Raw genomic sequence first — 27,066 nt, 5'->3', positions numbered from 1 at the left:
ATACAAGATTCAGTGGAACAAATATAGTACACATTGAAATAAAATTAAGTAGGATATAAACCATATTTGTTGTTTGTATCAAAATTTGTGTCATGACATCAGAAAAATCACTGTTTTTATTTTGTTTTGCAAATGGAGTGCCACAGGCTGGTGTCTACACACTGTCTCGCAGGCTGTGGCAGGTGGATACATATTGCGCTGCTAAGAAGGCAGTGCGCTCCTCCTCTCCCAGCAGGACGGGGAGTTTGCAGCAATCGGGGATCATGCTGAACTCAGGGATATGCATTTTTAATATTTTAAAGTATGTCTCCCTGATTTTTGTGTATTTAGGGCAGGACAGCAGGAAATGCGCCTGTGTTTCGACCTCCCCTAGGTCACACTGGCTGCACAGCCGCTCTTCTCTGGCAACCCAGAATTTTCTGTAGCGGCCTTTTTCAATGGCGAGGCTGTGGTCACTGAGCCTGTATTTAGTTAGATTTTGTCTCTCTTTTATATTTTGGATTTTTAAGTATTCAGCCAATGTAATGTTTCTATTCAGGGCCCGGTAGCATTCCAATTTGTTTTGTAATTCTAATTCGTGTCTCTAATCTTTTGTGTATTTGCTTTTCAGGTACATGTCAATTTTCCCAATTGTTGTTGTTTTGGTCATTGTGTGTTCGGGCTCTGTGAGCCTCAGAGCCGTGGGGGCGTTTCTGTGTACGTGTAAGATGTTTTTATTAAATTCTAGGTGGAATATTTCCATGGGGCTTTTGTCCCAATTGTTGTTATTGAGGTTCATGAGGGGACCCCACACTTCGCTCCCATATAGCAGGATTGGTTGGATGATGGAGTTTAATATTTTAATCCAAATAGTTATTGGTATTGTTGTTTTCCCAAATTGTGTCTTTATGGCATAAAATGCCCGGCGTGCCTTGTCTTTTAATGCGTTTATAGCCAGGCTGAAGCTCCCTGATGCACTGATGGTCAGGCCAAGGTAGTTGTATCTGGTGCAGTGCTCTAATCCAGTGCTGCCCAGAGTGAAGCGGTACCTGTTTCCCTGAGATGGGGCTTTTTTCTGGAAAACCATAACTCTGGTCTTGTCCAGATTGACTGCCAGGGCCCATTTCTGACAGTACTGCTCTAGCAGCGCCAGGTTCTGCTGAAGCCCCTGCTCTGTGGGCGACAGCAGCACCAGGTCGTCTGCATAGAACAGGAACTTGATCTCTGTGTCATGGAGAGTTAGGCTGCGGGCGTCAGACTGCTCCAACACTGTGGCCAACTCGATGATGTAGATGTTGAACAGTGTTGGACTCAGACTGCAGCCCTGTCTCACTCCCCGCCCCTGAGTGAAGAACTCTGTTCTTGAGTTGCCAATTTGAACTCCGCATTTGTTTTCAGAATACATTGATTTAATGATGTCATAAACTTTACCCCCTACACCACTCTGTAGAAGTTTATAAAATAATCCCTTGTGCCAGATTGAGTCAAATGCCTTTCTAAAGTCTACAAAACAGGCAAATATTTTTCCTTTATTGTTTTGGGTATATTTATTTATGAGGGTGTGTAGAGTGTAAATATGATCGGTTGTGCTGTGTTTTGGTAGGAAGCCAATCTGACTCTTATTCAGGACACTGTGCTTGGTAAGGAAGGCCAGTATCTGGGCGTTGATGATACTGCAGAACACCTTCCCCAGGTTACTGCTCACACAGCTGCCCCAGTAGTTATTGGGGTCTAATTTGTCTCCACTTTTAAAAATCGGGGTGATCAATCCTTGATTCCCGACCTCAGGGAAACACCTGGCTCTTAGCACCAGGTTAAAGAGTTTGAGCAGAGCCTCCTGCAGCTGCGGGCTGCTGTGCTTCAGCATCTCAGGGCTGATGCTGTCGGGGCCGCTGGCTTTCCTGGGTTTGAGGATTTTGAGTTGATGTTTTAGTTCCTGTATTGTAAATGGGTTATCTAAGGGATTTTGGTTATTCTTAATGATTTCTTCCAATTTATTTAGGTTTTTTAATATTTTAACCTGTTCTGGCTTTGGATTGTTTTCAACATTTTGGTAAAGTTTTTCAAAGTGTGTTTTCCAGATTTCTCCATTTTGAATTGGTATTTCATTTTTTGTTTTTGGGGTATTTATTCTGCCCATATAGTGGTCTTTTTTCTTACTGAGGAGTTGCTTGTAGTGCCGCAGGGCCTGGCAGTAGCTGAGGCGAGCCTCCTGGTTGTCGGGCTCTCTGTGTTTAGTGTTGGAGAGATGTCTCAGGTGTTTCCTAGAAGTTTCACACTCCTGGTCACACCACTGTTCTTTTTTTCTTTTAGACGATTTCATATTTTGGTTTTTAATTGTTTTAATGTTTGATTTTAAAGCCAGTCTCTCAAATATTTCATTCAGTGTTTTGGTGGCTGAGTTTATTCCGTTTTGGTTTATTTGATAGTGTGAGGATTGATATCTGTCTAACATGTTTTCAATCTCATCACTATTCAGGGCTCTTGTGTAGTTCTCTGTGCTGGGCTCTGACCATCTCTAACTGGGTGGCAGGGAGACCAGTTTTGTGGGAAGTTTGGCTCTGACTTGTGGCTGCGCTGATCTTTTTAGGTAAAGTGTTATTTGGCTGTGGTCTGATAGTGGAGATTGTTGTCTGACTATAAACGCATTGTTGGCTTGTGGGTCCAGGTCAGTTATGGCGTAGTCCACCACACTGCTGCCCAGAGCCGAGCAGTATGTGAATCTCCCCAGAGAGTACCCCCTGGTCCTGCCATTGATGATATATAGACCCAGGCTTTTACATAGGCGCACTACCTGCTTCCTGCTCTTGTTTACCACGCTGTCGTGGCTGTGTCAGTGTGGAGGTGTGTGTGTGGCACAGCGGGGAGTCTCCGAACAGGTGTGTGTTCCCCTCTGTATTGATGTAGTCCATCTCTCTGCCAGTCCTGGCATTGAGATCGCCACACAGCAGTACAGAGCCCAGGGTCTGGAAGTGGCAGATTTCGTTTTGAAGCTCATGAAAGCCTTCCTCATTATAGTAGGGGGAGTCTGCGGGTGGCATATAAATTGCACATAGGTATATATCTGTGTTATTTTGTAGGGTGTCTTTTCTGATTTTCATCCACAGGTGTGTGTCTCCTCTCTGTACTGGGCATAGGGCTGCTCGGAGCTCCTCCCTGTACCACACGATAATCCCCCACGAGGCCCTGCCACACCTGACTTTGGGTTTTTTATAGGAGGGCACAATCAGCTCCCTGTATCCATTGTATCCATCCAGTGTATAGACATATCTGCACAGCACCAAGTCTCTACAAGAATGAAAACATCTGAACTATTTACAGTGTTGATCAGTTCAGGGCCTGTGCTCTTCATTCCAAAAGTTGAGGAGCGTAAACCCTGCATATTCCAACTGCTTATTTTAAAGGACATGTTAATATATTTTATTATACTTGTCTCTTCTACATAAGAAAGTTTAATTTGTGGTCTACAACTGATATTATATTACTATTCATAATTATATATGGATATACATAATAATCACTCACAGATTTTATCTTTGCATCAAAATATCAGAATAATTAAATCACATTTTTTCTTACTCTCCATCTCCACAACCATATATATGTGTGTTGAGGCTCAGTTAACTCAGCAGTGTGGTACAGATGACACTGAGGAGTTGCCTTATCTGGGCCAGCTGGGCAGCATCGGGCCTCCAGGCTCTGGAAGCCGCTGCTGCGTGGCTGTGTGGCTGTGCTGGTCCCCGGCTGTCCGCTCTGCTGTGCTGGACGGGCCCTCTGGGGATGGGGGGGTGGGGAATGGGGCCGCGGGGTCTCAGGGGCTGGGGCTGGGGTGGAGCCGGTGGCTGGGGATGTGGCCGGGGGCTGGGGGGTTTGCTCCTGGTCTCGAGGTGGGGGTGTGTGGGGTTTCGGCCCAGGGTTGTGTCCTTGAGGACCTTTGAGATGATCCTCACACCCGTCTTGTTGAGGTGGACGTGGTCATACAGGTGATGTGGCTGGATGTCTCAGTGGTGTGCCAGGTGGACGTTGGGGAGGAGGGCACATCTTCGGGACACTTCTGCGTTGATGGCCTGGATGATGTGCAGGGGCACGTCTGTGCGGGGCAGCAGTGTGGAGATGGAAATTTTGGCAGTTGGGAATTCCTCTGTGGCTTTCGTTGCTACCTGTCTCAGGGCTGAGGCCACATCGCCCCTGCGGGCACTCAGGTCGTTAGTGCCGGTGTGGATGAGGATGTGTTTGACTTGGCAAAGCCTCCTCTTGGAGAGCAGCTCCAGGGCTCTCTGTGCTGTGGAGCACCAAAGCTTTTTCACTTTTCGCCCAGGGAAGAGGCGCCTCTCAACCAGGAACTTCCCATTGGATTCGCTCAGAATGACCACCTCTGCGTTGACCTGCCACTCCGGGTTTGCGTCGGGAGTGGTGGGGGCAGCGGGTGTGTTTTGGGGGAGTGGCGTTTCAGGGGGTTGTGTATTAGTGGCAGGTCTGGTGATAGTGGGTGTGTCAGGAGTGGTGGGGAGTGTGGGTGGATCAGTGGGTGCGTCAGGGGTTGGAGGTGTTGTGGGGTCAGTGCAGTGCAGTCTCTGTGCTCCAGTGATGTGTAGCTCCTCTCTTAGCTCCTCCAGCTGGCTCTGCAGGCTCCTCAGCTAGCTGTGCTGGGGTGTCCAGGTCAGCTCCTCCCTCGCTCTGCGCAGCTCCGTCCTCAGGGTTTGGCTCTGCTCCTCCAGGTCTCTCACTGCTGCTCTCAGCTCATGGATCTCAGCCTTGTGCTGCATCTTTAGTCTGTGCATCTCATCCCGGAGCTGATCGCACAAGGAGGTCTGGGCCAGGGTGCTCAAGGTCTGCTCCCTGAACTCCGCAAACTCCAGCTCCAGCACTGATAGGCATTCCTTTAGTGTTTTAATGTTGCTGGAGAGTTTTGGGGAGACAGGGGGGCAGTCTGTGGGAGATGGGGCACTGTCTGGCTCCGTGTGGCTGGGGGCAGACTGCAGGGTGGCCGGCTCTGGCTCTTGTTTCTCTACCTCAGTCTGCTGCTTTGAGGTGTGGAAGCCGAGAGCTAATTGGTCCAGGCTGCTCTCGCTGCCCTGCACCATGATGGTCCCGTTGTGGTATACATTAAAAGTGAGCATCACACTGTCTGTGTCTTTCTCTACCAGCACTGAGATCTGCCTGCCTCTGCTAATGCCCCTCTTGTTGTTATTGGGGTATGTCTGGCACAGGGTTTTGTGAAAGGCGGTGTAGAACAGTAGATTGTTCTTGACCCTGTTTTCTCCTTTACCGGTGTAGTCTAGGATGAGGGTCTCAGGAGATGCTCTCATCACAGCTTGTTTGTAGTCCTTCTTAGCCTGTGCAGAGCGAATGTCTTCAGGGTATCGGATTTCAAAAGGCAGCTCTGCAGTCAGACTGCTGTTCGATAGATTTCTATCAGTCTCAGTGGCAGTTGGGCTCTCTCCTACTGTCACTCTATTCAAATCGGAGCTCTGCATTTTCATTGGCTGAGTCAACTACTGAGAATGCTTATTTATTTTATTAATACATATTTTTTTGTTTAATTATTTGCTCTTACCTCCAATTCTTGTCTTCAGCTTTTCTTTTCTGACTTTTCTTCCTGAACTGTCTCTCTGCTTTCTTCTTTTTGTGTTTCTCTTAAAATTATTATTTTTTGAATACTTTTTCTTCTGAATTTCTATTCCATGTCTTCTGTGTATGTTTATAGTGCTATATATTCATTTGTAAATCACAAATTAAATCCGCTTATGTATAAAAACAAATGTTTTTTAGGAGCTCATATTCCTCTCTCTCTCTCTCTCTCTCTCTCTCTCTCTCAATTCATTTCATTTGTATTGTCAAAGCAATTGGACATACATACACATACATACATATACACTCACCTAAAGGATTATTAGGAACACCTGTTCAATTTCTCATTAATGCAATTATCTAATCAACCAATCACATGGCAGTTGCTTCAATGCATTTAGGGGTGTGGTCCTGGTCAAGACAATCTCCTGAACTCCAAACTGAATGTCTGAATGGGAATGAAAGGTGATTTAAGCAATTTTGAGCGTGGCATGGTTGTTGGTGCCAGACGGGCCGGTCTGAGTATTTCACAATCTGCTCAGTTACTGGGATTTTCACGCACAACCATTTCTAGGGTTTACAAAGAATGGTGTGAAAAGGGAAAAACATCCAGTATGCGGCAGTCCTGTGGGCGAAAATGCCTTGTTGATGCTAGAGGTCAGAGGAGAATGGGCCGACTGATTCAAGCTGATAGAAGAGCAACTTTGACTGAAATAACCACTCGTTACAAACGAGGTATGCAGCAAAGCATTTGTGAAGCCACAACACGTACAACCTTGAGGCGGATGGGCTACAACAGCAGAAGACCCCACCGGGTACCACTCATCTCCACTACAAATAGGAAAAAGAGGTGAGACATTCAGATGGTAGAGTCAGAATTTGGCGTAAACAGAATGAGAACATGGATCCATCATGTCTTGTTACCACTGTGCAGGCTGGTGGTGGTGGTGTAATGGTGTGGGGGATGTCTTCTTGGCACACTTTAGGCCCCTTAGTGCCAATTGGGCATCGTTTAAATGCTACGGCCTACCTGAGCATTGTTTCTGACCATGTCCATCCCTTTTTGACCACCATGTACCCATCCTCTGATGGCTACTTCCAGCAGGATGATGCACCATGTCACAAAGGTCGAATCATTTCAAATTGGTTTCTTGAACATGACAATGAGTTCACTGTACTAAACTGGCCCCCACAGTCACCAGATCTCAACCCAATAGAGCATCTTTGGGATGTGGTGGAACGGGAGCTTCGTGCCCTGGATGTGCATCACACAAATCTCCATCAACTGGAAGATGCTATCCTATCAATATGGGCCAACATTTCTAAAGAATGCTTTCAGCACCTTGTTGAATCAATGCCACGTAGAAATAAAGCAGTTCTGAAGGCGAAAGGGGGTCAAACACAGTATTAGTATGGTGTTCCTAATAATCCTTTAGGTGAGTTCATCGTAGCTCTTAATACTCTCTTTCTGTCTGGAGGAGATATAATTGAAGTATTGTACACGTACCCGGCTACTTTCAACACCCATTGCTGCACTGATATTTTTCCCTCCATTTTTCTTTATCCATTCTTTTTTTGCTGGAAGTTCCGTCAATACCCGTCAGCCTTTAAGAGACATCATGCAGCCAGGCCTCTTGGCTTGCGGCCACACCGTCCTGAACGCGCCCAATCTCATCAGATCTCGGAAGCTAAACGGGGCAAGGGTTCGTCAGTACTTGGATGGCTGACCTCCTGGAGATATCAAGTGCTGCAAGTTATTTCGTCTCCTGGGTAACTTCATCGTAGCTCTTAGTACTCTCTTTCAGTCTGGAGGAGATATTATTGAAGAATTCTACTCGTACCCGGCTACTTTCAACACCCTTTGCTGCACTGATATTTTTCCCTCCATTTTTTTTTCTTTTTTTTTTTTTTTTGCTGGAAGTTCCGTCAATACACACCAGCCTTTAAGAGACATCATGCAGCCAGGCTTTTTGGCTTGCAGCCACACCGTCCTGAACGCGCCCGATCTCGTCAGATCTCGAAGGCTAAACGGGGCAGGGCCTGGTCAGTACTTGGATGGGTGACCTCCTGGAAATACCAGGTGCAGTAAGCTTTTTACGTCTCCTGGGTAACTTCATCGTAGCTCTTAATACTCTCTTTCTGTCTCCAGGAGATATAATTGAAGAATTGTACATGTACCCGGCTACTTTCAACACCCTTTGCTGCACTGGTATATTTCCCTCTATTTTTCTTTTTTTTTTTGCTGGCAGTTCCGTCAATACCCGTCAGCCTTTAAGAGACATCATGCAGCCAGGCTTTTTGGCTTGCAGCCACACCGTCCTGAACGCGCCCGATCTCGTCAGATCTCGAAAGCTAAACGGGGCAGGGCCTGGTCAGTACTTGGATGGGTGACCTCCTGGAAATACCAGGTGCAGCAAGCTTTTTCGTCTCCTGGGTAACTTCATCGTAGCTCTTAGTACTCTCTTTCAGTCTGGAGGAGATATTATTGAAGAATTCTACACGTACCCGGCTACTTTCAACACCCTTTGCTGCACTGATATTTTTCCCTCCATTTTTCTTTTTTCTTTTTTATTTTGCTGGAAGTTCCGTCAATACCCTCCAGCCTTTAAGAGACATCATGCAGCCAGGCCTCTTGGCTTGAGGCCACACCGGCCTGAACGCGCCCGATCTCGTCAGATCTCGAAAGCAAAACGGGGCAGGTCCAGGTCAGTACTTGGATGGGTGACCTCCTGGAAATACCAGGTGCTGCTAGCTTTTTCGTCTCCTGGGTAACTTCATCGTAGCTCTTAATACTCTCTTTCTGTCTGGAGGAGATATAATTGAAGTATTGTACACGTACCCAGCTACTGTCAACACCCTTTGCTGCACTGATATTATTCCATCCATTTTTCTTTTTTTTTTTTTTTTTTTTTTTTTTTTTTGCTGGAATTACCGTCAATACCCGCCAACCTTTAAGAGACATCATGCAGCCAGGCCTCTCGGCTTGTGGCCACACTGTCCTGAATGCGCCCGATCTCGTCTGATCTCGGAAGCTAAACGAGGCAGGGCCTGGTCAGTACTTTGATGGGAGACCTCCTAGAAATACCAGGTGCTGCAAGCTTTTTACGTCTCCTGGGTAACTTCATCGTAGCTCTTAATACTCTCTTTCTGTCTGGAGAAGACATAATTGAAGAATTGTACACGTACCCGGCTACTTTCAACACCCTTTCCTGCACTGATATTTTTCCCTCCATTTTTCTATTTTTTTTTTTTTTTTTTTTTGCTGGAAATTCCGTCAATACCCGCCAGCCTTTAAGAGACATCATGCAGCCAGACATCTCGGCTTGCGGCCCCACCATCCTGAACGCGCCCGATCTCGTCAGATCTCGGAAGCTAAACGGGGCAGGACCTGGTCAGTACTTGAATGTGAGACCTCCTGGAAATACCTGGTGCTGCAAGCTTTTACGTCTCCTGGGTAACTTTATCGTAGCTCTTAATACTCTCTATCTGTCTGGAGGAGATATAATTGAAGGATTGTACACGTACCCGGCTACCTTCAACACGCTTTGCTGCACTGATATTTTTCCCTCCATTTTTCTTTTTTCTTTTGTTTTTTGCTGGAAGTTCCATCAATACCCACCAGCCTTTAAGAGACATCATGCAGCCAGGCCCTTGGCTTGAGGCCACACCGTCCTGAAGACGCAAGATCTCGTCAGATCTCGGAAGAAAAACTGGGCAGGGCCTGGTCAGTAATTGGATGGGTGACCTCCTGGAAATACCAGGTGCTGCAAGCCTTTTACATCTCCTGGGTAACTTTAGCGTAGCTCTTAATACTCTCATTCAGTCTGGAGGAGATATAATTGAAGAATTGTACATGTACCCGGCTACTTTCAACACCCTGTCCTGCACTGATATTTTTCCCTCCATTTTTCTATTTATTTATTTTTTATTTTTTGTTGGAAGTTCCGTCAATACCCGCCAGCCTTTAAGAGACATCATGCAGCCAAGCCTCTTGGCTTGCGGCCACACCGTCCTGAATACGCCCGATCTCGTCAGATCTCGGAAGCTAAACGGGGCAGGGCCTGGTCAGTACTTGGATGGGAGACCTCCTGGAAATACCTGGTGCTGCAAGCTATTTAGGTCTCCTGGGAAACTTAATCGTAGCTCTTAATACTCTCTATCTGTCTGGAGGAGATATAATTGAAGTATTGTACACGTACCCGGCTACTTTCAACAGCCTTTGCTGCACTGATATTTTTCTCTCCATTTTCCATTTTTTTTTTTTTTTTTTTTGCTGGAAGTTCCGTCAATACCCGCCAGCCTTTAAGAGACATCATGCAGCCAGGCCTCTCGGCTTTCGGCCACACCGTCCTGAACGCGCATGATATCGTCAGATCTCGGAAGCTAAACGGGGCAGGACCTGGTCAGTACTTGAATGTGAGACCTCCTGGAAATACCTAGTGCTGCAAGCTTTTACGTCTCCTGGGTAACTTTATCGTAGCTCTTAATACTCTCTATCTGTCTGGAGGAGATATAATTGAAGTATTGTACACGTACCCAGCTACTGTCAACACCATTTGCTGCACTGATATTTTTCCATCCATTTTTCTTTTTTTTTTTTTTTTTTGCTGGAAGTTCCGTCAATACCCGCCAACCTTTAAGAGACATCATGAAGCCAGGCCTCTCGGCTTGCGGCCACACCGTCCTGAATGCGCCCGATCTCGTCAGATCTCGGAAGCTAAACGGTGCAGGGCCTGGTCAGTACTTGGATGGGAGACCTCCTAGAAATACCAGGTGCTGCAAGCTTTTTACGTCTCCTGGGTAACTTCATCGTAGCTCTTAATACTCTCTTTCTGTCTCCAGGAGATATAATTGAAGAATTGTACACGTACCCGGCTACTTTCAACAACTTTTGCTGCACTGATATTTTTCCCTTCATTTTTCATTTTTTTTTATTTTTTTATTTTTTGCTTGAAATTCCGTCAATACCCGCCAGCCTTTAAAAGACATCATGCAGCCAGGCCTCTCGGCATGCGGACACATTGTCCTGAACGCGCCCGATCTCATCAGATCTCGGAAGCTAAACGGGGCAGGGCATAGTCAGTACTTGGATGGGAGATCTCGTGGAAATACCTGGTGCTGCAAGCTTTATCGTCTCCTGGGTAACGTCATCGAAGCTCTTAATAGTCTCTTTCTGTCTGGAGGAGATATAATTGAAGAATTGTACACGTACCCGGCTACTTTAAACAACCTTTGCTGCACTGATATTTTTCCCTCCAATTTTCTTTTTTCATTTTTATTTTGCTGGAAGTTCCGTCAATACCCTCCAGCCTTTAAGAGACATCATGCAGCCAGGCCTCTTGGCTTGCTGCCACACCGTCCTGAACGCGCCTGATCTCGTCAGATCTCGGATACTAAACGGAGCAGGGCCTGGTCAGTACTTGGATGGGTGACCTCCTGGAAATACCAGGTGCTGCAAGCTTTTTCGTCTCTTGGGTAACTTCATCGTAGCTCTTAATACGCTCTTTCTGCCTGGAGAAGATATAATTGAAGTATTGTACACGTACCCGGCTACTTTCAACACCCTTTCCTAAACTAATATTTTTCCCTTCATTTTTCTATTTTTTTTTTTTTTGCTGGAAGTTCCATCAATACCCGCCAGCCTTTAAGAGACATCATGCAGCCAGGCCTCTTGGCATGCGGACACATTGTCCTGAACGTGCCCGATCTCATCAGATTTCGGAAGCTGAACGGGGCAGGGCCTGTTCAGTACTTGGGTGGAAGACCTCCTGGAAATACCAGGTGCTGCAAGCTTCTTACGTCTCCTGGGAATCTTCATCGTAGCTCTTAATACTCTCTTTCTGTCTAGAGGAGATATAATTGAAGAATTGTACAAGTACCCAGCTACTTTCAACACCCTTTGCTGCACTGATATTTTTCCCTCCGTTTTTCTTTTTTTAATTTTTTTTTTTTTATTTGCTGGAAGTTCCGTCAATACCCGCCAGCCTTTAAGAGACATCATGCTGCCAGGCCTCTTGGCTTGCGGCCACACCGTCCTGAACGCGCCCAATCTCGTGAGATCTCGGAATTTAAACGGGGCAGGGCCTGGTCAGTACTTGGATGGTTGACCTCCTGGAAATACCAGGTGCTGCAAGCTTTTAACGTCACTTGGGTAACTTCATCGTAGCTCTTAATACTCTCTTTCTGTCTGGAGGTGATATAATTGAAGAATTGTACACGTACCCGGCTACTTTCAACACCCATTGCTGCACTGATATTTTTCCCTCCATTCTTCTCTTTTCTTTTGTTTTTTGCTGGAAGTTCCGTCAATACCCTCCAGCCTTTAAGAGACATCATACAGCCAGGCCTCGTGGCTTGCGGCCACACCGTCCTGAATGCGCCCCATCTCATCAGATCTCGGAAGCGAAACGCGGCAGGGTCTTGTCAGTACTTGCATGTGTGACCTCCTGGAAATACCAGGTGCTGCAAGCTTTTTTCGTCTCCTGGGTAACTTTATCGTAGCTCTTAATACTCTCTTTCTGTCTGGAGAAGATATAATTGAAGTATTGTACACGTACCCGGCTACATTCAACACCCTTTGCTGCAATGATGTTTTTCCCTCCATTTTTCTATTTTTTTTTTTTTTTTTTTTTTTGCTGGAAGTTCCGTCAATACCCGCCAGCCTTTAAGAGACATCATGCAGCCAGGCCTCGTGGCTTGCGGCCACACCGTCCTGAATGCGCCCCATCTCGTCAGATCTCGGAAGCTAGACGGGCCAGGGCCTGGTCAGTGGTTGGATGGGAGACCTCCTGGAAATACCTGTTGCTGCAAGCTTTTTCAGCTCCTGGGTAACTTCATTGTAGCTCTTAATACTATCTTTCTGTCTGAGAAGATATAATTGAAGAATTGTACATGTACCCGGCTACTTTCAACACCCTTTGCTGCACTGATATTTTTCCCTCCATTTTTATATATATATTTTTTTTTTTTTTTGCTGGAAGTTCCGTCAATACCCGCCAGCCTTTAAGAGACATCATGCAGCCAGGCCTCTCGGTTTGCGGACACACCGTCATGAAAGCGTCCGATCTCGTCAGATCTCGGAAACTAAACGGGGCAGGGTCTAGTCTGTACTTGGATGGGAGACCTCCTAGAATTACCTGGTGCTGCAGGCTTTTTCGTCTCTTGGGTAACTTCATCGTAGCTCTTAATACTCTCTTTCTGTCTGGAGGAGATATAATTGAAGAATTGTACACGTACCCGGCTACTTTCAACACCCTTTGCTGCACTGATATTTTTCCCATCATTTTTCTTTTTTCTTTTTTTTTTTTGCTGGAAGTTCCGTCAATACCCTCCAGCCTTTAAGAGACAGCATGCAGCCAGGCCTCTTGGCTTGCGGCCACACCGTCCTGAACGCGCCCGATCTCTCTTTCTGTCTGGAGGAGATATAATTGAAGTATTGTACACATACCCGGCTTCATTCAACACCCTTTGCTGCACTGGTATTTTTCCCTTCATTTTTCTTTTTTTTTGTTTTGTTGGAAGTTCCGTCAATACCCGCCAGCCTTTTAGAGATATCATGCAGCCAGCCCTCTTGTCTTGCGGCCATACCGTCCTGAACGCGTCCGATCTCATCAGATCTCGGAAGCTAGACGGGCCAGGGCCTGGTCAGTGGTTGGATGGGAGACCTCCTGGAAATACCTGGTGCTGCAAGCTTTTACGTCTTCTGGGTAAGTTTATCGTAGCTCTTAATACTCTCTTTCTGTCTGGAGGAGATATAATTGAAGTATTGTACACATACCCGGCTTCTTTCAACACTCTTTCCTGCACTGGTATTTTTCCCTCCATTTTTCTTTTTTCTTTTTATTCTTTCTGGAAGTTCCGTCAATACCCACCAGCCTTTAAGAGACATCATGCAGCCAGGCCTCTTGGCTTGCGGCCACACCGTCCTGAACGCGCCCGATCTCTCTTTCTGTCTGGAGGAGATATAATTGAAGTATTGTACACGTACCCGGCTACTTTCAACACACTTTGCAGCAGTGATATTTTTCCCTCCATTTTTCTTATTTCTTTTTTATTTTGCTGGAAGTTCCGTCAATACCCTCCAGCCTTTAAGAGACATCATGCAGACAGGTTTCTCGGCTTGCGGCCACACCGTCGTGAATGTACCCGATCTCGTCAGATCTCGGAAGCTATACGGGGCAGGGCCTTGTCAGTACTTGGATGGGTGACCTTCAGGAAATACCAGGTGCTGCAAGCTTTTTCGTCTCCTGGGTAACTTTATCGTAGCTCTAAATACTCTCTTTCTGTCTGGAGGAGATATAATTGAAGAATTGTACACGTACCCGGCTACTTTCAACACCCTTTGCTGCACTGGTATTTTTTCCTCCATTTTTCTTTTTTTTTTTTGCAGGCAGTTCAGTCAATACCCTCCAGCCTTTAATTAACATCATGCAGCCAGGCCTCTTGGCTTGCAGCCACAACGTCCTGAATGCACCAAATCTCAGAAGCTAAACGGAGCAGGGCCTTGTCAGTACTTGGATGGGTGACCTCCAGGAAATACCAGGTGCTGCAAGCTTTTTCGTCTCCTGGGTAACTTTATCGTAGCTCTAAATACTCTCTTTCTGTCTGGAGGAGATATAATTGAAGAATTGTACACGTACCCGGCTACTTTCAACACCCTTTGCTGCACTGGTATTTTTTCCTCCATTTTTCTTTTTTTTTTTTGCAGGCAGTTCAGTCAATACCCTCCAGCCTTTAATTAACATCATGCAGGCAGGCCTCTTGGCTTGCAGCCACAACGTCCTGAATGCACCAAATCTCAGAAACTAAACGGAGCAGGGCCTGGTCAGTACTTGGATGGGTGACCTCCTGGAAATACCAGGTGCTGCAAGCTTTTTCGTCTCCTGAGTAACTTACTCGTAGCTCTTAATACTCTCTTTCTGTCTGCAGGAGATATAATTGAAGAATTGTACACATACCCGGCTTCTTTCAACACCCTTTGCTGCACTGGTATTTTTCCCTTCATTTTTCTTTTTTTTTTTTTGTTGGAATTTCCGTCAATACCCGCCAGCCTTTAAGAGACATCATGCAGCCAGGCTTTTTGGCTTGCGGCCACACCGTCCTGAACACGCCCGATCTTGTCAGATCTTGGAAGCAAAAAGTGGCAGAGCCTGGTCAGAATTTAGATTGGTGACCTCCTGGAAAAACCAGGTACTGCAAGCTTTTTACGTCTCCTGGGTAACTTCATCGTAGCTCTTAATACTCTCTTTCTGTCTGGAGAAGATATAATTGAAGTATTGTACACGTACCCGGCTACTTTCAACACCCTTTCCAGAACTAATATTTTTCCCTTCATTTTTCTATTTTTTTTAATTTATTTTTTTTTGCTAGAAATTCCGTCAATACCCGCCAGCCTTTAAGAGACATCATGCAGCCAGGCCTCTTGGCATGCCGACACATTGTCCTGAACGCGCCCGATCTCATCAGATTTCGGAAGCCGAACGGGGCAGGCCCTGTTCAGTACTTGGATGGAAGACCTCCTGGAAATACCAGGTGCTGCAAGCTTTTTCGTCTCCTGGGTAACTTCCTCGTAGCTCTTAATACTCTCTTTCTGTCTGGAGGAGATATAAATGAAGTATTGTACACGTACCCGGCTACTTTCAACACCGTTTGCTGCACTGATATTTATCCCTCCATTTTTCTTTCTTTTTTCTTTTGTTTTTTGCTGGAAGTTCCGTCAATACCCTTCAGCCTTTAAGAGACATCATGCAGGCAGGACTCTCGGCTTGCGGCCACACCGTCCTGAACGCGCCCGATCTCGGCAGATCTCGGAAGCTGAATGGGGCAGGGCCTGGTTACTACTTGGATGGGTGATCTCCTGGAAATACCAGGTGCTGCAAGCTCTTTCGTCTCCTGGGTAACTTCATCGTAGCTCTTAATACTCTCTTTCTGTCTGGAGGAGATATAATTGAAGTATTGAACACGTACCCGGCTACTTTCAACACCCTTTGCTGCACTGAAATTGTTCCCTCCGTTTTTCTTTTTTTTTTTTTTTTTATACTGGAAGTTCCGTCAATACCCGCCAGCCTTTAAGAGACATCATGCAGGCAGGCCTCTTGGTTTGCGGCCACACCGCCCTGAACGCGCCCAATCTCGTCAGATCTCGGAAGCTAAACGGGGCAGGGCCTGGTCAGTACTTGGATGGGTGACCTCCTGGAAATACCAGGTGCTGCAAGCTTTTTACATCTCCAGGGTAACTTCATCGTAGCTCTTAATACTCTCTTTCTGTCTGGAGGAGATATAATTGAAGTATTGTACACATACATGGCTTCTTTCAACACCCTTTACTGCACTGGTATTTTTCCCATCATATTTCTTTTTTTTTTATGTTGGAAGTTCCGTCAATACCCGCCAGCCATTAAGAGACATCATGCAGCCAATCTTATTGGCTTGCGGCCACACCGTCCTGAACGCGCCCGATCTCGTCAGATCTCGGAAGCTAAACGGGGCAGGGCCTGGTCAGTACTTGGATAGGTGACCTCCTGGAAATACCAGGTGCAGCAAGCTTTTTACGTCTCCTGGGAAACTTCATCGTAGCTCTTAATACTCTCTTTCTGTCTGGAGGAGATATAATTGAAGAATTTTACACGTACCCGGCAACTTTCAACACCCTTTGCTGCACTGGTATTTTTCCCTTCATTTTTCTTTTTTTTTTTTTGTTGGAAGTTCCGTCAATACCCGCCAGCCTTTAAGAGACATCATGCAGCCACGCTTTTTGGCTTGCGGCCACACCGTTCTGAACGTGCCCGATCTTGTCAGATCTTGGATGCAAAACGTGGCAGGGCCTGGTCAGTATTTGGATTGGTGACCTCCTGGAAAAACCAGGTACAGCTAGCTTTTTACGTCTCCTGGGTAACTTCATCGTAGCTCTTAATACTCTCTTTCTTTCTGGAGGAGATACAATTGAAGAAATGTACATGTACCCGGCAACTTTCAACACCCATTGCTGCACTGATATTTTTCACACCATTTTTCTTTTTTCTTTTTTTTTTTGCTGGAAGGTCCGTCAATACCCGCCAGCCTTTAAGAGACATTATGCAGGCAGGCCTCTTGGTTTGCGGCCACACCGTCCTGAACGTGCCCGATCTCATCAGATCTCGGAAACTAAACGGGGCAGGGCCTGGTCAACACTTGGATGGGTGACCTCCTGGAATTACCAGGTGCTGCAAGCTTTTTACGTCTCCTGGGTAACTTCATTGTAGTTCTTAATACTCTCTTTCTGTCTGGAGGAGATATAATTGAAGTATTGTACACGTACCCGGCTACTTTCAACACCGTTTGCTGCACTGATATTTTTCCCTCCATTTTTCTTTTTTCTTTTGTTTTTTGCTGGAAGTTCCGTCAATACCCGCCAGCCTTTAAGAGACATCATGCAGCCAGGCCTCTTGGCTTGCGGCCGCACCGTCCTGAACGCTCCTTATCTCGTCAGATCTTGGAAGCTAAACGGAGCAGGGCCTGGTCAGTACTTGGATGGGTGACCTCCTGGAAATATCAGGTGCTGCAAGGTTATTATATCTCCTGGGTAACTTTCTCATAGCTCTTAATACTCTCTTTCTGTCTGGAAGAGATATAATAGAAGTATTGTACACGTACCCGGCTACTTTCAACAACCTTTGCTGCACTGATATTTTTCCCTCCATTTTTCTTTTTTCTTTTTTATTTTGCTGGAAGTTCCGTCAATACCCTCCAGCCTTTAAGAGACATCATGCACCAGGCCTCTTGGCTTGCGGCCATACCGTCCTGAACGCTCCCGATCTCGTGGGATCTCGGAAGCCAAACGGAGCAGGGCCTGGTCAGTACTTGGATGGGTGAGCTCTTGGAAATACCAGGTGCTGCAAGCTTTTTCGTCTCCTGGGTCACTTCATCGTAGCTCTTAATACTCTCTTTCAGTCTGGAGGAGATATTATTGAAGAATTGTACACGTACCTGGCTACTTTCAACACCCTTTGCTGCACTGATATTTATCCCTCCATTTTTCTTTTTTCTTTTGTTTTTTGCTGGAAGTTCCGTCAATACCCTCCAGCCTTTAAGAGACATCATGCAGCCAGGACTCTCGGCTTGCGGCCACACCATCCTGAACGCGCCCAATTCTCGTCAGATATCAGAAGCTAAACGGGGCAGGGCCTGGTCAGTACTTGGATGGGTGACCTCGTGGAAATATCAGGTGCAGCAAGGTTTTTATGTCTCCTGGGTAACTTCCTCGTAGCTCTTAATACTCTCTTTCTGTCTGGAGGAGATATAATTGAAGAATTGTACACGTACCTGGCTACTTTCAACAACCTTTGCTGCACTGATATTTATCCCTCCATTTTTCTTTTTTCTTTTGTTTTTTGCTGGAAGTTCCGTCAATACCCTCCAGCCTTTAAGAGACATCATGCAGCCAGGACTCTCGGCTTGCGGCCACACCGTCCTGAACGCGCCCAACCTCGTCAGATCTCGGAAGCTAAACGGGGCAGGGCCTGATCACTACTTGGATGAGTGATCTCCTGGAAATACCAGGTGCTGGAAGCTTTTTCGTCTCCTGGGTAACTTCATCGTAGCTCTTAATACCCTCTTTCTGTCTGGAGGAGATATAATTGAAGTATTGTACACGTACCCGGCTACTTTCAACACCCTTTGCTGCACTGATATTTTTCCCTCCGTTTTTCTTTTTTTTTTTTTTTTTTTGCTGGAAGTTCCGTCAATACCCGCCAGCCTTTAAGAGACATCATGCAGGCAGGCCTCTTGGCTTGCGGCCACACCGTCCTGAACACGCCCGATATCGTCAGATCTCGGAAACTAAACGGTGCAGGGCCTGGTCAGTACTTGGATGGGTGACCTCCTGGAAATATCAGGTGCAGCAAGGTTTTTATGTCTCCTGGGTAACTTCCTCGTAGCTCTTAATACTCTCTTTCTGTCTGGAGGAGATATAATTGAAGAATTGTACAAGTACCCGGCTACTTTCAACAACCTTTTGCTGCACTGATATTTTTCCCTCCATTTTTCTTTTTTCTTTTTTATTTTGCTGGAAGTACCGTCAATACCCTCCAGCCTTTAAGAGACATCATGCAGCCAGGCCTCTTGGCTTGCAGCCACACCGTCCTGAACGCGCCCGATCTCGTCAGATCTCAGAAGCTAAACGGGGCAGGGCCTGGTCAGTACTTGGATTGATGACTTCCTGGAAATACCAGGTGCTGCAAGCTTTTTACGTCTCCTGGGTAACTTCCTCGTAGCTCTTAATACTCTCTTTCTGTCTGGAGGAGATATAACTGAAGTATTGTACACGTACCCGGCTACTTTCAACACCGTTTGCTGCACTGATATTTTTCCCTCCATTTTTCTTTTTTCTATTTTTATTTGCTGGATGTTCCGTCAATACCCTCCAGCCTTTAAGAGACATCATGCAGCCAGGCCGCTTGGCTTGCGGCCACACCATCCTGATCGCACCCGATATCGTCAGATCTCGGAGACTTAACGGGGCAGGGCCTGGTCAGTACTTGAATGTGAGACCTCCTGGAAATACCTGGTGCTGCAAGCTTTTTACGTCTCCTGGGTAACGTAATCGAAGCTCTTAATAGTCTCTTTCTGTCTGGAGGAGATATAATTGAAGAATTGTACACGTACCCGGCTACTTTCAACAACCTTTGCTGCACTGATATCTTTACCTCCATTGTTTTTTTTTTTTCTTTTTTTGCTGGAAGTTCCGTCAATACCCTCCACCCTTTAAGAGACATCATGCAGCCAGGAATCTTTGCTTGCGGCCACACCGTCCTGAACGCGCCTGATCTCGTCAGATCTCGGAAGCTAAATGGGGCAGGGCCTGGTCAGTACTTGGATGGGAGACCTCCTGGAAATACCTGGTGCTGCAAGCTTTTTACGTCTCCTGGGTAACTTCATCGTAGCTCTTAATAATCTCTTTCTGTCTGGAGGAGATATAATTGAAGTATTGTACACATACCCGGCTTCTTTCAACACCCTTTGCTGCACTGGTATTTCTCCCATCATTTTTCTTTTTTTTTTTTTGTTGGAAGTTCCGTCAATACCCACCAGTCTTTAAGAGACATCATGCAGCCAGGCCTCTTCGCTTGCGGCCACACCATCCTGAACGCGCCCGATCTCGTCAGATCTCGGAAGCTAAACGGGGCAGGGCCTGGTCAGTACTTGGATAGGTGACCTCCTGGAAATACCAGGTGCTGCAAGCTTTTCACGTCTCCTGGGAAACTTCCTCGTAGCTCTTAATACTCTCTTTCAGTTTGGAGGAGATATAATTGAAGAATTTTACACGTACCCGGCTACTTTCAATACCCTTTGCTGCACTGTTATGTTTCCCTCCATTTTTCTTTATTTTTTTTTTTTGCAGGAAGTTCCGTCAATACCCGCCTGCCATTAAGAGACATCATGCAGCCAGGCCTTTCGACTTGCAGCCACACCGTCCTGAACGCCCCCGATCTCGTCAGATCTCGGAAACTAAACGGGTCAGGGCCTGGTCATTACTTGAATGTGAGACCTCCTGGAAATACCAGGTGCTGCAAGCTTCTTACGTCTCCTGGGTATGTTCATCGTAACTCTTAATACTCTCTTTCTGTCTGGGGGAGATATAATTGAAGAATTGTACAAGTACCCGGCTACTTTCAACACCCTTTGCTGCACTGATATTTTTCCCTCCATTTTTCTTTTTTCTTTTGTTTTTTGCTGGAAGTTACGTAAATACCCGCCAGCCATTAAGAGACATCATGCAGCGAGTCCTTCCGACTTGCAGCCACACCGTCCTGAACGCCCCCGATCTCGTCAGATCTCGGAAACTAAACGGGTCAGGGCCTGGTCAGTACTTGGATGGGTGACCTCCAGGAAATACCACGTGCTGCAAGCTTTTTACATCTCATGGGTAACTTCATTGTAGCTCTTAATACTGTCTTTCTGTCTGGAGGAGATATAATTGAAAAATTGTACACGTACCCGGCTACTTTCAACACCCTTTGCTGCACTGATATTTTTCCCTCCATTTTTCTTTTTTCTTTTTTTTTTGCTGGAAGGTCCGTCAATACCCGCCAGCCTTTTAGAGACATCATGCAGCCAGGCTTCTCGGTTTGCAGCCATACCGTCCTGAACGCGCCCGATCTCATCAGATTTTGGAAGCTAAACGGGACAGGGCCTGGTCAGTACTTGGATGGGAGACCTCCTGGAATTAGAAGGTGCTGCAATCTTTTCACGTCTCCTGTGTAACATCATCGTAGCTCTTAATACTCTCTTTCTGTCTGGAGGAGATATAATTGAAATATTGTACACATACCCGGCTTTTTTCAACACCCTTTGCTGCACTGGTATTTTTCCCTTCATTTTTCTTTTTTTTTTTGTTGGAAGTTCCGTCAATACCCTTCAGCCTTTAAGAGACATCATGCAGCCAGGCCTCTTGGCTTGCGGCTACACCGTCCTGAACGCGCCCGATCTCGTCAGATCTTGGAAGCTAAACGGGGCAGGGCCTGGTCAGTACTTGGATGGGTGACCTCCTGGAAATACCAGGTGCTGCAAGGTTTTTATGTCTCCTGGGTAACTTCCTCGTAGCTCTTAATACTCTCTTTCTGTCTGGAGGATATATAATTGAAGTATTGTACACATACCCGGCTTCTTTCAACACCCTTTGCTGCAGTGATATTTTTCCCTCCATTTTTTTTTTTTTTTTTATTTTTTTATTTGGATGTTCTGTCAATACCCGCCAGACTTTAAGAGACATCATGCAGCCAGGCTTCACGGTTTGCAGCCATACCGTCCTGAACGTGCCCGATCTCGTCAGATCTCGGAATTTAAACGTGGCATGGCCTGGTCAGTATTTGGATTGGTGACCTCCTGGAAAAACCAGGTACTGCAAGCTTTTTACGTCTCCTGGGTAACTTCATCGTAGCTCTTAATACTCTCTTTCTGTCTGGAAGAGATACATTTGAAGAAATGTACACATACCCGGCAACTTTCAAAACCCTTTGCTGCACTGATATTTTTCCCTCCGTTTTTCTTTTTTCTTTTTCTTTTTTCTGGAAGTTCCGTCAATACCCACCAGCCTTTAAGAGACAACATGCAGTAAGGCCTCTCGGCTTGCGGCCACTCCGTCCTGAAAGCGCCCGATCTCGTAAGATCTCGGAAACTAAACGGGACAGGGCCTGGTCATTACTTGGATTGGTGACCTCCTGGAAATACCAGGTGCTGCAAGCTTCTTACGTCTCCTGGGTAACTTCATCGTAGCTCATAATACTCTCTTTCTGTCTGGAGGAGATATAATTGAAGTATTGTAAACATACCCGGCTTCTTTCAACACCCTTTGCTGCACTGGTATTTTTCCCTTCATTTATCTTTTTTTTTTTTTGCTGGAAGTTCCGTCAATACCCGCCAGCCTTTAAGAGACATCATGCAGGCAGGCCTCTTGGCTTGCGGCCACACCGTCCTGAACGCGCCCGATATCGTCAGATCTCGGAAACTAAACGGTGCAGGGCCTGGTCAGTACTTGGATGGGTGACCTCCTGGAAATATCAGGTGCAGCAAGGTTTTTATGTCTCCTGGGTAACTTCCTCGTAGCTCTTAATACTCTCTTTCTGTCTGGAGGAGATAAAATTGAAGAATTGTACAGGTACCCGGCTACTTTCAACAACCTTTGCTGCACTGATATTTTTCCCTCCATTTTTCTTTTTTCTTTTTTATTTTGCTGAAAGTTCCGTCAATACCCTCCAGCCTTTAAGAGACATCATGCAGCCAGGCCTCTCGGCTTGCGGCCGCACCGTCCTGAATGTGCCCGATCTCGTCATATCTCGGATTCTAAACGGGGCAGGGCCTGGTCAGTACTTGGATGGGTGACCTCCTGGAAATACCAGGTGCTGCAAGCTTTTTCGTCTCCTGGGTAACTTCATCGTAGCTCTTAATACTCTCTTTCTGTCTGGTGGAGATATAATTGAAGAAATGTACACGTACCCGGCTACTATCAACACCCTTTGCTGCACTGATATTTGTCCCTCCATTTTCCTTTTATCTTTTTTTTTTTGCTGGAAGTTCCGTCAATCCCCTCCAGCCTTTAAGAGACATCATGCAGCCCTGCCTCTCGGCTTGCGGCCACACCGTCCTGAACGCGCTCGATCTCGTCAGATCTCGGAAGCTATACGGGGCAGGACCTGGTCAGTACTTGGATGGGAGACCTCCTGGAAATTCCTGGTGCTGCAAGCGTTTTACGTCTCCTGGGTAACTTTATCGTAGCTCTTCATTCTCTTTTTCTGTCTGGAGGAGATATAATTGAAGAATTGTACACGTACCCGGCTACTGTCAACAGCCTTTGCTGCACTGATATTTTTCCCTCCATATTTTTTTTTTTTTTTTTTTTGCTGGAAGTTCCGTCAATACCGTCCAGCCTTTAAAAGACATCATGCAGCCAGTCCTCTTGGCATGCGGACACATTGTCCTGAACGCGTCCGATCTCATCTGATCTCGGAAGCTAAACGGAGCAAGACCTGGTCAGTACTTGGATAGGTGACCTCCTGGAAATACCAGGTGCTGCAAGCTTTTTCGTCTCCAAGGTAACTTCATTGTAGCTCTTAGTACTCTCTTTCTGTCTGGAGGAGATATAATTGAAGTATTGTACACGTACCCGGCTACTTTCAACAACGTTTGCTGCACTGATATTTTTCCCTCCATTTTTCTTTTTTCTTTTGTTTTTTCTGGAAGTTCCGTCAATACCCTCCAGCCTTTAAGAGACATCATGCAGCCAGGCCTCTTGACTTGCGGCCACACCGTCCTGAACGCACCTGATCTCGTCAGATCTAGGAAGCTAAACAGTGCAGGGCCTGGTCAGTACTTGGATGGGTGACCTCCTGGAAATATCAGGTGCTGCAAGGTTTTCATGTCTCCTGGGTAACTTCCTCGTAGCTCTTAATACTCTCTTTCTGTCTGGAGGAGATATAATTGAAGTATTGTACACGTACCCGGCTACTTTCAACAACGTTTGCTGCACAGATATTTTTCCCTCCATTTTTCTTTTTTTTTTTTTTTTTTTTTGCTGGAAGCTCCGTCAATACCCGCCAGCCTTTAAGAGACATCAGGCAGCCCTGCCTCTTGGCTTGCGGCCACACCGTCCTGAACGCGCCCGATCTCGTCAGATCTCGGAAGCTAAACGGGGCAGGGCCTGGTCAGTACTTGGATGGGAGACCTCCTAGAAATACCAGGTGCTGCAAGCTTTTTACGTCTCCTGGGTAACTTCCTCGTAGCTCTTAATACTCTCTTTCTGTCTGGAGGAGATATAATTGAAGAGTTGTACACGTACCCGGCTACTTTCAACACCCTTTGCTGCACTGATATTTTTCCATCCATTTTTCTTTTTTTTTTTTTGCTGGAAGTTCCGTCAATACCCGCCAACCTTTAAGAGACATCATGCAGCCAGGCGTCTCGGCTTGCGGACACAAAGTCCTGAACGCGCCCGATCTCGTCAGAAATGGGAAACTAAACGGGCCAGGGCCTGGTCAGTACTTGGATTGTTGACCTCCTGGAAATACCAGGTGCTGCAAGCTTTTTACGTCTCTTGGGTAACTTCATCATAGCTCTTAATACTCTCTTTCAGTCTGGAGGAGATATAATTGAAGAATTGTACACGTACCCGGCTACTTTCAACACCCTTTGCTGCACTGATATTTTTGCCTCCGTTTTTCTTTTTTCTTTTTTTTTTTTTTTTTTGCTAGAAGTTCCGTCAATACCCGCCAGCCTTTAAGAGACATCATGCAGCCAGGCCTCTTGGCTTGCGGCCACACCGTCCTGAACGCGCTCGATCTCGTCAGATCTCGGAAGCTGAACGGGGCAAGGCCTGGTCACTACTTGGATGGGTGATCTCCTGGAAATACCAGGTGCTGCAAGCTTTTTCGTCTCCTGGGTAACTTCATCATAGCTCTTAATACTCTCTTTCTGTCTGGAGAAGATATAATTGAAGTATTGTACACGTACCCGCCTACTTTCAACACCCTTTCCTGATCTAATATTTTTCCCTTCATTTTTCAATTTTTTTAATTTTATTTTTTTTTGCTTGAAATTCCGTCAATACCCGCCAGCTTTTAAGAGACATCATGCAGCCAGGCCTCTCGGCATGCGGACACATTGTCCTGAACGCGCCCGATCTCATCAGATCTCGGAAGCTGAACGGGGCAAGGCCTGGTCACTACTTGGATGGGTGATCTCCTGGAAATACCAGGTGCTGCAAGCTTTTTCGTCTCCTGGGTAACTTCATCATAGCTCTTAATACTCTCTTTCTGTCTGGAGGAGATATAATTGAAGTATTGTACACGTACCCGGCTACTTTCAACACACTTTGCAGCAGTGATATTTTTTCCTCCATTTTTCTTATTTCTTTTTTATTTTGCTGGAAGTTCCGTCAATACCCTCCAGCCTTTAAGAGACATCATGCATCCAGGCCTCTTGGCTTGCGGCCACACCGCCCTGAACGCGCCCGATCTCGTCAGATCTCGGAAGCTAAACGGGGCAGGGCCTGGTCAGTACTTGGATAGGTGACCTCCTGGAAATACCAGGTGCTGCAAGCTTTTTACATCTCCTGGGAAACTTCATCGTAGCTCTTAATACTCTCTTTCTGTATGGAGAAGATATAATTGAAGAATTGTACACGTACCCGGCTACTTTCAACACACTTTGCAGCAGTGATATTTTTCCCTCCATTTTTCTTATTTCTTTTTTTTTTTGCTGGAAGTTCCATCAATACCCTCCAGCCTTTAAGAGACATCATGCAGCCAGGCCTCTTGGCTTGCGGCCACACCCTCCTGAACGTGCCCGATCTCGTCAGATCTCGTGAAGCTAAAGGGGGCAGGGCCTGGTCAGTACTTGGATGGGTGACCTCCTGGAAATACCAGGTGCTGCGAGCCTTTTTCGTCACTTGGGTTACTTCATCATAGCTCTTAATACTCTCTTTCTGTCTGGAGGAGATATAATTGAAGTATTGTACACGTACCCGGCTACTTTCAACACTCTTTCCTGCACTGATATTTTTCCCTCCATTTTTCTATTTTTTATTTTTTTATTTTTTTGGAAGTTCCGTCAATACCCACCAGCCTTTAAGAGACATCATGCAGCCAGGCTTATTGGCTTACGGCCACACCGTCCTGAACGCGCCCGATCTCATCAGATCTCGAAAGCTAAACGGGGCAGGGCCTGGTCAGTACTTGGTTGGGTGACCTCCTGGAAATACCAGGTGCTGCAAGCTTTTTCGTCTCCTCGGTAACTTCATCGTAGCTCTTAATACTCTCTTTCTGTCTGGAGGAGATATAATTGAAGTATTGTGCACGTACCCGGCTACTTTCAACACCCTTTGCTGCACTGATATTTTTCCCTCCGTTTTTCTTTTTTTTTTTTTTTTTTTTTGCTGGAAGTTCCGTCAAAACCTGCCAGCCTTTAAGAGACATCATGCAGGCAGGCCTCTCGGCTTTCCGCCACACCGTCCTGAACGCACCCGATCTCGTCAGATCTCGGAAGCTAAAAAGGGCAGGGCCTGGTCAGTACTTGGATGGGTGACCTCCTGGAATTACCAGGTGCTGCAAGCTTTTTCGTCTCCTGGGTAACTTCATCGTAGCTCTTAATACTCTCTTTCTGTCTGGAGAAGATATAATTGAAGTATTGTACACGTACCCGGCTACTTTCAACACCCTTTGCTGCACTGATATTTATCCCTCCATTTTTTATTTTTTTTTTATTCTTTTTTTGCTGGAAGTTCCGTCAATACCCGCCAGCCTTTAAGAGACATCATGCAGCCAGTACACTCGGCTTGCGGCCACACCGTCCTGAACGCGCCCGATCTCGTCAGATCTCGGAAGCTAAACGGAGTAAGGCCTGGTCACTACATGGATGGGTGATCTCCTGGAAATACCAGGTGCTGCAAGCTTTTTCGTCTCCTGGGTAACTTCATCGTAGCTCTTAATACTCTCTTTCTGTCTGGAGGATATATAATTGAAGTATTGTTCACGTACCCGGCTACTTTCAACACCCTTTGCTGCACTGATATTTTTCCCTCCATTTTTCTTTTTTATTTTTTCTTTTGCTGGAAGTTCCGTCAATACCCTCCAGCCTTTAATTAACATCATGCAGCCAGGCCTCTTGGCTTGCGGCCACAACGTCCTGAACGCGCCAAATCTCGGAAGCTAAACGGAGCAGGGCCTGGTCAGTACTTGGACGGGTGACCTCCTGGAAATACCAGGTGCTGCAAGCTTTTTCGTCTCCTGGGTAACTTCATCGTAGCTCTTAGTACTCTCTTTCTGTCTGGAGAAGATATAATTGAAGTATTGTACACGTACCCGGCTACTTTCAACACCCTTTCCAGAACTAATATTTTTCCCTTCATTTTTCTATTTTTTTTATTTTATTTTTTTTTGCTAGAAATTCCGTCAATACCCGCCAGCCTTTAAAAGACATCATGCAGCCAGGTCTCTTGGCATCCCGACACATTGTCCTGAACGCGCCCGATCTCATCAGATCTCGGAA

At 46.2% G+C, this 27,066-nt stretch overlaps 11 non-coding genes and 38 pseudogenes across 11 annotated transcripts; all 49 read left to right on the top strand.

The window, feature by feature from the left end:
- Positions 1-7,187: 7,187 nt before the first annotated feature.
- LOC136728185 (uncharacterized) lies at positions 7,188-7,306 on the top strand (annotated as a pseudogene).
- Positions 7,307-7,523: 217 nt separating this feature from the next.
- Positions 7,524-7,642, top strand: LOC136728610 (uncharacterized; annotated as a pseudogene).
- A 209-nt stretch (positions 7,643-7,851) lies between these two features.
- Positions 7,852-7,970, top strand: LOC136728321 (5S ribosomal RNA). Its single transcript, XR_010808677.1, has one exon. It is a non-coding gene; the product is annotated as a 5S ribosomal RNA (ribosomal RNA).
- A 215-nt stretch (positions 7,971-8,185) lies between these two features.
- LOC136727833 (uncharacterized) lies at positions 8,186-8,304 on the top strand (annotated as a pseudogene).
- A 227-nt stretch (positions 8,305-8,531) lies between these two features.
- On the top strand, positions 8,532-8,650 carry LOC136728520 (uncharacterized; annotated as a pseudogene).
- A 221-nt stretch (positions 8,651-8,871) lies between these two features.
- On the top strand, positions 8,872-8,990 carry LOC136728602 (uncharacterized; annotated as a pseudogene).
- A 214-nt stretch (positions 8,991-9,204) lies between these two features.
- On the top strand, positions 9,205-9,323 carry LOC136727928 (uncharacterized; annotated as a pseudogene).
- Positions 9,324-9,544: 221 nt separating this feature from the next.
- LOC136728156 (5S ribosomal RNA) lies at positions 9,545-9,663 on the top strand. The gene has a single exon (XR_010808573.1). It is a non-coding gene; the product is annotated as a 5S ribosomal RNA (ribosomal RNA).
- A 553-nt stretch (positions 9,664-10,216) lies between these two features.
- Positions 10,217-10,335, top strand: LOC136728316 (5S ribosomal RNA). Its single transcript, XR_010808672.1, has one exon. It is a non-coding gene; the product is annotated as a 5S ribosomal RNA (ribosomal RNA).
- A 223-nt stretch (positions 10,336-10,558) lies between these two features.
- Positions 10,559-10,677, top strand: LOC136728029 (uncharacterized; annotated as a pseudogene).
- Positions 10,678-10,892: 215 nt separating this feature from the next.
- Positions 10,893-11,011, top strand: LOC136727732 (uncharacterized; annotated as a pseudogene).
- Positions 11,012-11,224: 213 nt separating this feature from the next.
- LOC136728139 (uncharacterized) lies at positions 11,225-11,343 on the top strand (annotated as a pseudogene).
- A 224-nt stretch (positions 11,344-11,567) lies between these two features.
- Positions 11,568-11,686, top strand: LOC136728651 (uncharacterized; annotated as a pseudogene).
- A 216-nt stretch (positions 11,687-11,902) lies between these two features.
- LOC136728130 (uncharacterized) lies at positions 11,903-12,021 on the top strand (annotated as a pseudogene).
- A 223-nt stretch (positions 12,022-12,244) lies between these two features.
- Positions 12,245-12,363, top strand: LOC136728070 (uncharacterized; annotated as a pseudogene).
- A 760-nt stretch (positions 12,364-13,123) lies between these two features.
- Positions 13,124-13,242, top strand: LOC136728669 (uncharacterized; annotated as a pseudogene).
- Positions 13,243-13,667: 425 nt separating this feature from the next.
- Positions 13,668-13,786, top strand: LOC136727753 (uncharacterized; annotated as a pseudogene).
- A 1,526-nt stretch (positions 13,787-15,312) lies between these two features.
- Positions 15,313-15,431, top strand: LOC136727736 (uncharacterized; annotated as a pseudogene).
- A 216-nt stretch (positions 15,432-15,647) lies between these two features.
- Positions 15,648-15,766, top strand: LOC136728255 (5S ribosomal RNA). Its single transcript, XR_010808618.1, has one exon. It is a non-coding gene; the product is annotated as a 5S ribosomal RNA (ribosomal RNA).
- A 210-nt stretch (positions 15,767-15,976) lies between these two features.
- On the top strand, positions 15,977-16,095 carry LOC136728346 (5S ribosomal RNA). Its single transcript, XR_010808699.1, has one exon. It is a non-coding gene; the product is annotated as a 5S ribosomal RNA (ribosomal RNA).
- Positions 16,096-16,641: 546 nt separating this feature from the next.
- LOC136728539 (uncharacterized) lies at positions 16,642-16,760 on the top strand (annotated as a pseudogene).
- A 216-nt stretch (positions 16,761-16,976) lies between these two features.
- Positions 16,977-17,095, top strand: LOC136727878 (uncharacterized; annotated as a pseudogene).
- Positions 17,096-17,310: 215 nt separating this feature from the next.
- Positions 17,311-17,429, top strand: LOC136728647 (uncharacterized; annotated as a pseudogene).
- A 215-nt stretch (positions 17,430-17,644) lies between these two features.
- Positions 17,645-17,764, top strand: LOC136728178 (uncharacterized; annotated as a pseudogene).
- A 216-nt stretch (positions 17,765-17,980) lies between these two features.
- LOC136727950 (uncharacterized) lies at positions 17,981-18,099 on the top strand (annotated as a pseudogene).
- Positions 18,100-18,315: 216 nt separating this feature from the next.
- Positions 18,316-18,434, top strand: LOC136728039 (uncharacterized; annotated as a pseudogene).
- Positions 18,435-18,651: 217 nt separating this feature from the next.
- On the top strand, positions 18,652-18,770 carry LOC136728559 (uncharacterized; annotated as a pseudogene).
- A 216-nt stretch (positions 18,771-18,986) lies between these two features.
- Positions 18,987-19,105, top strand: LOC136728089 (uncharacterized; annotated as a pseudogene).
- Positions 19,106-19,320: 215 nt separating this feature from the next.
- Positions 19,321-19,439, top strand: LOC136728282 (5S ribosomal RNA). Its single transcript, XR_010808641.1, has one exon. It is a non-coding gene; the product is annotated as a 5S ribosomal RNA (ribosomal RNA).
- A 211-nt stretch (positions 19,440-19,650) lies between these two features.
- On the top strand, positions 19,651-19,769 carry LOC136727880 (5S ribosomal RNA). Its single transcript, XR_010808548.1, has one exon. It is a non-coding gene; the product is annotated as a 5S ribosomal RNA (ribosomal RNA).
- A 214-nt stretch (positions 19,770-19,983) lies between these two features.
- On the top strand, positions 19,984-20,102 carry LOC136727952 (uncharacterized; annotated as a pseudogene).
- Positions 20,103-20,318: 216 nt separating this feature from the next.
- Positions 20,319-20,437, top strand: LOC136727733 (uncharacterized; annotated as a pseudogene).
- Positions 20,438-20,652: 215 nt separating this feature from the next.
- Positions 20,653-20,771, top strand: LOC136727827 (uncharacterized; annotated as a pseudogene).
- A 209-nt stretch (positions 20,772-20,980) lies between these two features.
- LOC136728377 (5S ribosomal RNA) lies at positions 20,981-21,099 on the top strand. Its single transcript, XR_010808728.1, has one exon. It is a non-coding gene; the product is annotated as a 5S ribosomal RNA (ribosomal RNA).
- A 218-nt stretch (positions 21,100-21,317) lies between these two features.
- On the top strand, positions 21,318-21,436 carry LOC136727809 (uncharacterized; annotated as a pseudogene).
- Positions 21,437-21,652: 216 nt separating this feature from the next.
- On the top strand, positions 21,653-21,771 carry LOC136728729 (uncharacterized; annotated as a pseudogene).
- Positions 21,772-21,982: 211 nt separating this feature from the next.
- LOC136728017 (uncharacterized) lies at positions 21,983-22,101 on the top strand (annotated as a pseudogene).
- A 216-nt stretch (positions 22,102-22,317) lies between these two features.
- Positions 22,318-22,436, top strand: LOC136727740 (uncharacterized; annotated as a pseudogene).
- Positions 22,437-22,651: 215 nt separating this feature from the next.
- LOC136728534 (uncharacterized) lies at positions 22,652-22,770 on the top strand (annotated as a pseudogene).
- Positions 22,771-22,984: 214 nt separating this feature from the next.
- On the top strand, positions 22,985-23,103 carry LOC136728004 (uncharacterized; annotated as a pseudogene).
- A 214-nt stretch (positions 23,104-23,317) lies between these two features.
- Positions 23,318-23,436, top strand: LOC136728654 (uncharacterized; annotated as a pseudogene).
- Positions 23,437-23,655: 219 nt separating this feature from the next.
- LOC136727808 (5S ribosomal RNA) lies at positions 23,656-23,774 on the top strand. Its single transcript, XR_010808542.1, has one exon. It is a non-coding gene; the product is annotated as a 5S ribosomal RNA (ribosomal RNA).
- A 553-nt stretch (positions 23,775-24,327) lies between these two features.
- LOC136727776 (uncharacterized) lies at positions 24,328-24,446 on the top strand (annotated as a pseudogene).
- Positions 24,447-24,668: 222 nt separating this feature from the next.
- On the top strand, positions 24,669-24,787 carry LOC136727956 (uncharacterized; annotated as a pseudogene).
- A 215-nt stretch (positions 24,788-25,002) lies between these two features.
- Positions 25,003-25,121, top strand: LOC136728298 (5S ribosomal RNA). Its single transcript, XR_010808656.1, has one exon. It is a non-coding gene; the product is annotated as a 5S ribosomal RNA (ribosomal RNA).
- A 216-nt stretch (positions 25,122-25,337) lies between these two features.
- Positions 25,338-25,457, top strand: LOC136728724 (uncharacterized; annotated as a pseudogene).
- A 219-nt stretch (positions 25,458-25,676) lies between these two features.
- On the top strand, positions 25,677-25,795 carry LOC136728365 (5S ribosomal RNA). Its single transcript, XR_010808717.1, has one exon. It is a non-coding gene; the product is annotated as a 5S ribosomal RNA (ribosomal RNA).
- Positions 25,796-26,013: 218 nt separating this feature from the next.
- LOC136727737 (uncharacterized) lies at positions 26,014-26,132 on the top strand (annotated as a pseudogene).
- A 219-nt stretch (positions 26,133-26,351) lies between these two features.
- On the top strand, positions 26,352-26,470 carry LOC136727767 (uncharacterized; annotated as a pseudogene).
- The last annotated feature ends 596 nt before the right edge of the window (positions 26,471-27,066 follow it).

The sequence above is a fragment of the Amia ocellicauda genome, unplaced genomic scaffold (assembly GCF_036373705.1).
Source record: "Amia ocellicauda isolate fAmiCal2 unplaced genomic scaffold, fAmiCal2.hap1 HAP1_SCAFFOLD_29, whole genome shotgun sequence".
NCBI lineage: Eukaryota > Metazoa > Chordata > Actinopteri > Amiiformes > Amiidae > Amia > Amia ocellicauda.
Note: the sequence above shows the minus strand (reverse complement) of the source record. Positions and strands in the feature narration are given on the sequence as shown.